Source organism: Oncorhynchus keta, chromosome 34 (assembly GCF_023373465.1).
Source record: "Oncorhynchus keta strain PuntledgeMale-10-30-2019 chromosome 34, Oket_V2, whole genome shotgun sequence".
Taxonomy (NCBI): Eukaryota; Metazoa; Chordata; class Actinopteri; order Salmoniformes; family Salmonidae; genus Oncorhynchus; species Oncorhynchus keta.
Genome location: NC_068454.1, coordinates 58,003,803 through 58,011,343, shown reverse-complemented (window position 1 = coordinate 58,011,343; position 7,541 = coordinate 58,003,803). Strand labels below are relative to the sequence as shown.

Genomic DNA, 7,541 nt, shown 5'->3' with positions numbered 1-7,541 from the left:
AGGAGAGGAGAGGGAGGAGAAGAGAGGGAGGAGAGGAGGGGGAGGAGGAGAAGAGGGAGAGGATGAAGGAGAAGTAGAGAATGAGCTGGGGAAGAAAAATGGAACGAATACAAAGTCAAATTTGTAATTGTCAAACGGATCAAAGAATATGGATTTGTTGTACGGGGGTAGGCATACCCCCAACATACTTGAGCTTGGATGGTGAGCTTCAATAACTGATGTGCTTCTATGTGGGACCCATCAGCCCATGTGTATTATCTATGTGTAATAACCCCTTAATTAATCAATTTTTCGATCAAACAAACAAGAACAGAAACATATCCTCTCTAACCTTCTCTCTTCAACTCTCCTCTCCTCCTTTTTTCCTCCCTCCTCCCTTCCGTCAGTCCCTCCATCTTGTTCCGCTCTCCTCCCTCTCTCTGTGTCGTGTGGGGCTGAAATTGCAGCTGGGGCCTAGGGACCTCCCCCTGTGCTATCATAAGTGACCCCGGCACAGGCAGCACTCAGACTGGTCAATCAACAATTAAAAGCAGTCTGTAGCCACTAACTCAATTCAGCCGGCTGGCTTAGTGCCTTGATGTGGCCCCTGCACGTACACAGGCCAGACAGCAGAGAGACAGGCTGGCTGGTCAGTGCCTTAGCCATGACCCCTTGTTTGGTAAGGGCAAAAACGTTGGGTTACTCCTACACTCACTCCTATATTTAACATTGTTTTAACCCTCTAGGTGTGCTGAAAACACAACAACTACAACAGCCGAGCACACGACTGGAGGTTTGCTCATTTTACCATACCCTCATGCTCAGGTCGCGACCCCTGTACTAGTTTGTCGGCATATGGAGATGTACTGCCGGCTGCACTTCCACCTAAGGTTTCGACCCCAGCGTGCCCTCAATACTCAGCTTGACCTTTTGTTTTCTGGACTTAATTCATTTAGTGGGTGGTGCATTTAAAAGTGAGAGCCACCTGCTAGCTCCCACACACAAATGGATGCACACACATACCAACACGCTAGCGTATGCAAGTAGGCACACACACACTTACACAAATGAATGTGCTCACACACACACACACACACACACACACACACACACACACACACACACACACACGCTTCAGTTGCTCCATATGTTTCTCATATTCATTGTATAATCCCATTCTCTAGAAAGTCTTGAAAACTAATATAAAGGCAAAAGGGAGAATAACTGCAGGGGCCGGTAAACGAAGCATAAAGACCCCAAGTGACCGAGGGGAATTATTTGGCTCCATTAAGCAAGCATTAACATGAATTACTATCTAATTAAAATTAAACAGCTCATTAATAACTTTCCAGTGGGCCTCTGACTGCAGCTAAGTTATCTGGTGAGTGCGCAGTAATGTGTGTGTGTGTGTGTGTGTGTGTGTGTGTGTGTGTGTGTGTGTGTGTGTGTGTGTGTGTGTGTGTGTAAGGCTGGAGTTGTCTGTTATTGTGCCAGAACCAGGGGAGTAACCAGAGGGGCAGGACTGATCACTCTACACCCCAGAGAACCGGCTGCTGGATCAAATAAGGTATCTATCTCTCTCTCTCTCTCTCTCTCTCTCTCTCTCTCTCTCTCTCTCTCTCTCTCTCTCTCTCTCTCTCTCTCTCTCTCTCTCTGCCTCTCTCTGCCTCTCTCTCTCTCTCTCTCTCTCTCTGCCTCTCTCTCTCTCTCTCTCTCTCTCTCTCTCTCTCTCTCTCTCTCTCTCTCTCTCTCTCTCTCTCTCTCTCTCTCTCTCTCTCTCTCTCTCTCTCTCTCTCTGCCTCTCTCTCTCTCTCTGCCTCTCTCTCTCTCTCTCTCTGCCTCTCTCTCTCTCTGCCTCTCTCTCTCTCTCTCTCTCGGCCAACTTTGCCCGTTCATTTTCCGGTCCAGTATGAAGAAAAGAGATAGAGGATGAAAGGGGGGATAGGTAGAGAGGAAGGATGGGTGGGCTGAGGGGGAGACGCAGGGCGGATGGACATTCGGCAGGGGGCAACATGCTTACACCAGCGGAGGCTGCTGAGGGGAGGACAGCTCAGCACATCAAACACATGGAAACATGATTCTGCTCCAGCTCTAACCACAAGCCCATCCTCCCAAATTAAGGTGTCACCAACCACCTGTGGCTACACGCGCGCACGTGTAGTGTGTAACAACTCAGCCCGCCGGGTGGCGTGATATGTCCTGTTGGGGTCGTAACCTGTGTGTTGCTGAGCCTGCGTGAGGCTGTGTTGTCTTCAGGCCCCTGTCAGGAGAAAAGAGGAGAGGAGAGGAGAGGAGAGGAGAGGAGAGGAGAGGAGAAGTCAACACCGGCTCTGTGATGATCATATTAATGCTTCTCCAAATTATTTCAACAAAGGGGGCGAGAGAGAGGGGAAAATCGGGGAAAGGAAGGGCAGGAAACGAGGAAAAGAGATGAATAAGGAAGTTACAAGAAGAAGAAGATGATGATGATGAGGGCAACAATGATGACGACGGCGATGAAGACGACGGTGATGATGGTAGGAAATTAAGAACGGTGTAGAATGATGCTGATCGGAGCGAAACAAAAATAAGTGACCAACAGTGTCTTTGGGATCTAACCAACTAGGCCTTTCCTTTAACACCGCAACGTATGGTTAAGCAACATCAGCACATAAAGCTGAGCAGAACTAGTCGAAAGAATTACAAAACACTACTGTACTCAGCATTTTGATAACAATGGAACCCCTTTCCAAATCCAGGAGATTTCAAAATCCAAAGCACAACACAACCATATTTCACGAAAGGACTATAATTCGATAGACCTTTGCAGGTGGAGAGAGAGCAGAGGAAAGAGAGAGGGAGACAGTGAGAGAGAAGAAGAAGAGACGGTGATGCTGCCTAAATGTATTCAGGCGCATGCATCTCACCCCTCCAGCCCACAAGCTGTTTACCTCTCTATCAGTCAGTCTCTAAGAGAGCAGGGACTCCATCCATATTCACACAGCCACAAATTCCACTGCTTATCTCGACCAACCTTCTAAAACCTCCCTATGTTCCCCGCCGCACATACATACATACATAAACACATCTTTACGGAAGCGAGAGGCAAACCAAGAGGCACACACATCCAGGAGGGGGGAAGAGGATAAGGATCACCTTTGAATTCAAAGTAGAGGATTGGGTCCCTCTGTGGACGGACAGGAAGCCACACAGGTTAGGGCTGATGGTTGAAGCCCAGGCACCAACACCCCAGCAGACAGGTAGACAGAAGCTGAGAAGGGGCTTAGGCATCCCAAGCCTGATGCTTTCAAGCCCGTCACGGAGTTAGATGGAAGGTTTGGAACTCTGAAAGTGAAGTGAAAAGTGATCCTGATATAGTAAATTGTATATTGGTTTTCATTGTGTTATCGATTAGTGTTGGTGTGGGTTCTCTTGTTCCTTTAATCCAAGAGACATGGGCACCTGTGCAAAGAAATGATGTCCGTTATCTCTGACCATCTGGTCATTTTAAATGTATGATTTTACTGTTATCTATTACTACTGTTGTAGTATGAGATGAAACAGTGATTTCATTTTAGACATCAAGTGAGAAATTATATTCTAAACTTTGACCACCAAAGTATGCAAAATACAATTTCCCAAAATAGCTTTATTAAAAATGTAAATACTCTAATAATGGCGCCAGGTTGTTGTGTTTTATTTGTCCATCCCTTTTGGGAAGTGGCACTAAGTGGGCAAGCGGGATATTTTGGTGCTGGCAGCTTTAAAACACGAACGATAGGAAAGGAACAGACACAAATAGACTGTTCAAAGAGTGGTTCGCTGGGCACCACAGACACATCCCGAGTAGTGGGAGCGGTACCCAATTCTGTTGCGCGCGGTGCTGATCAGGGATTGAAGTTAGGAACTCTCTCCACGACTAATTGCTCGCCGGTGCCTTTTCATGAATATTCATCCCATATCGTGTTCAGACCCCCGTCTAATTAGTATAAGAAATAGGGAGAAATCTCGCACCTTTTACCACAAGAGAAACGTTCCCCTCGCATTCTCAGGGGGATGCTGGCAGAAGCGCCGAGTTCATTAGCCAAAAATGAAAGGAAAAAAGTTACCTGAAAAGCATAGGACGTTGGTCATTTACGCGCTAGGCAAATGGGCTATTGCGATTGTGTAGTCAGTGCCTATTTCGTATTTATATCCAAAAAAAAAGAAAGACTGAAAGTGGGGGAAAGTACAATTATCTGAATTGTGGAAGTTTATGAATAATAGGTATTTTCAGATGTTTTTTAATCCAAATTTAAATGTGGCAGGTGCAACGGTCGATTGAATGACCCCCTGGACGTGGAATAAAGGTGTGTTTAACATCAAATGCAGTGCGGGAAATGGGGTTCCTTTCTGGGACTGTGCAGAGAGATGTCTAGCATACAATGTGTCTAATTTTAGGAACTTAAAATCATCATCCTCCATCTGAGTTTGAGAAAGGTATTGTTGTGAAATGGCTTTCAGAAAGCACCAGCTTCTAGGCGTAATTGTTTGGAGGAATATAACGTACTTTTGTTTTAACCTCTGAGTTTTTACATTTTTCTTCTTCTTTTTTTTGCTCGTGGGCAGACAAGCACAGAGAAAATGCACATATTTGACTTTGACCTTTAGAAATAGATTCAAACCTACAGTAGGCTAGGCCTGTAATTCTACAGTAGGCTAGGCCTGTAATTCTACAGTAGGCGATGCCTGTAATCCTACAGTAGGCTAGGCCTGTAATTCTAGGCACTGGGAGACAGTTGTTGAAAGTGTATTCCAATTGATATGTGACTGTTATCCTAAAGAGTTTTATTATCCCATTTAAAAGACAATCCCTGCGACTTTATTTAATTTATTTTAAAACAGAATTAGGCCTCAATGTCCTTGTTTGAATTTGTCATTTATGTCATGTTTTTTTTTTTACTTGAACATTGTGCACCAGTTGTGAATACTATAATTGTACAAATATTATTTTGGATGATAAATACTGTTAGACTGTTATGTTGTGGGGGTAGGCCTTTCAGGTATTTGAATATTGATGTATTTTTGTTGTTTCATCTTTCGGAAATGCCTTCTAGGAACATGGTTAGGCTAAATTAAGAGTGGACCGGGTGGCTGTTGGCTGAGGTGCGTCCAGGTTATAATTGTATTCAAGTCGATGAGGTCCCACTTGAGGCTTTAACACGTGACTGGCAGGGAGAGCAAAGAATACTATAAGGGATTTTTTTTTTTTTTACATAAAAAAAATATACTTCTAATATCAACGGGCACATGTCCAGTGGGCACAAAACATCACAGGACGACATTGTTGTAGTTCATGAACACACGCGCAATTGGAAATAATTATGGTGAGTATATTGTAGACAGTGCAGAAACGAAATGCTACAGCCTACTGCTAAGATACACATGCACTTTCATCCTATTTTTTACAGATAGATTGTCTATCTATTTTTCCCAAATGTTCATAGGCCAAACAGGCTACAGCATAAAGCCCATTGCTTCACCATAGAGTTAGCCAACCACAATGAATGCTAACGTTTCTGCATAGGCTCGTGCACTTGGACGTGACCGGACTATAAAAAAAAAGAGCGGTGCAAGAAAAGGGGACGGGAAGGATGTTTAGAAAGGGTTCAATGTGACACAAGGCAGACTATTGAAAATTGAGACTATTATTTTGGGACAGGGTCACCCGGGCTTCCTCAACTCGCATCACCATGCCTTATACTCAACTAGTCAGCTACTGAAACCCCGTAATTGTGTGTTCCGCTGTCTTTTTTTATGAATTCATCATATTGTGACCTCTTTTTCTTTCTTTTTTTTTTTGCCTTTTCCTGTATCGCCTATCATTCATCAGCAGTAAGATGCGTGTCATCCCTTTCAACGCTCTTTCCATAGCAACCTCGTGCATCTTAGCAAAAATTCACCTAGTTCCACACAAGGCCATATTCTTTACCAAGAGAGGGGTGAGCATCTGGATATTTTTTTCCACAGCTCCTCGAGCTGGCTGGCAAAGCACAAGAGTTGGTCTGTATGTCTGTGGCTGCCCCGGCAGCACCGCTTCCCCGGCAGAAATGACTTTTTATAGACTTGGAGACGAGAATGACTGAATGGTAACGCATCTTCGTTAACTGAGGCATGGAACTGACTCTCCGGCAGCAGTCACAACCCGACAGAGTGGTCTCCAAGGGTTCAGTGATCTTTAAAGTCCTTACAAAATGTTCGGCTGAACATCTTGCAAATGAACAAGCAAAGGCCCTTGACAGATCAAGTGATATTCAGATTAATCTAAACTTATTTCACTCAAGTGGAAATGTTGTATTAGGTTACTGAATGCATCAAAGCAACACACAACACGTTTTGATATTTACATTATTTGCATATTGAATAGTCTGAAGAGGTTGTGTTTACAAGCCTATTAGATGTGTAAATATGGCCTACCTGTTATTTGGTATATTATCAAATCCAAGGTAGCAAGGATAATGGCTTGATTTGACATATTAATCAGTCACTGAGGTGTATCCTATAATACTGCTATTATTATGTTATTAATGAAAACAGACATTTCGATAACAACTAATATTGCATCCTTCTATTGGAATACATACTAAAATATTTCACTGAATATGTTGTACATTATGAAATTCCAGAAGTTCCTCTGTAACCTTTTAAGGATTTCTAAATGACACCTGGCCAATTCTTTGGAATTGTCTCCCCTTAGTTGATCCAAACTAAATATATAAAGGTTGGATGGGCAAAACCACGCCTTTCAAGAGATGATGACGAGCACCTGTGACCCCAAGAGCATCTCATCCACACACGCACTATATTCTTCAGTGTCGTGTCGTGCCAGAGCGAAGTAAAGACACACGTAGCAGAAAAGAGAGCAAACTTACCGTTAAATCGTGCTCTAGTCCATGGATTGAAATCAATAATTCGTACAGTGAGTCCCACTGCAGCCTACAAACAGAGAGCAGCGCCATGTGAGAAACGAGAACAACATAAACACGCGCGTGAGATAAAAAAAAAATGCATTCAGGTAAATAATTAAAATAAAGAGTGATGCCTGAAAAATCTTACAAAAAGCTTCGGTTTTAGAAGGAGTGGAACATGCGCCTGATTGCGGACTTTTAGGCGACTGGAACGGGAGAGATGTAAGATTTGTTTAAAGCCCCGCATTTCCATTTAAGAACGTGATTGTGTTTGCAAAGATCCCTTTCAATCTTCGCATCTCCCCCCTCTCTACCCCTCAGCGTCTCCGAGGCTGCTTTGCAATTCATAGAATTGGTAATTTGCTATTGGGACAAAACGTGAAGGGAAAAATAATCAGATCAACCGGGAGAGGAGTGCGGAAGAAGCCAAGAGGGAGAAACACAGGATTTTCACTCTAAGTTGCTGTTTAGTAAAATGCTTCGAGAGAAACGCTATAAAATACCTTCTGCTTTTCATGAGCTTTGCATATAGGTCCATATTTTCACGGGTGGTAAAATTTAACGTGATATTTGGAGATGATTTTATTTGACAACCATAACTTTTTAAGAAGGTGCTCTTATAGTAAGTACTCTTAT

The 7,541-nt window shown here is 43.5% G+C and overlaps 1 long non-coding RNA gene across 1 annotated transcript in view; it reads right to left on the bottom strand.

Annotated features, from left to right (window-relative positions):
• The window catches only part of LOC118366588 (uncharacterized), a 10,958-nt gene extending 3,735 nt beyond the window's left edge, over positions 1–7,223 (bottom strand). Inside the window, exons 1-4 of the long non-coding RNA XR_004821995.2 lie at positions 7,054–7,223; positions 6,870–6,933; positions 3,115–3,303; positions 1–2,239 (exon numbers count right to left, since the gene is read on the bottom strand). The exon at positions 1–2,239 is cut by the window's left edge and continues 3,735 nt beyond it. This is a non-coding gene — a long non-coding RNA (uncharacterized LOC118366588). The remainder of the gene's footprint in view (positions 2,240–3,114; positions 3,304–6,869; positions 6,934–7,053) is intronic.
• Between the last annotated feature and the right edge of the window lie 318 nt (positions 7,224–7,541).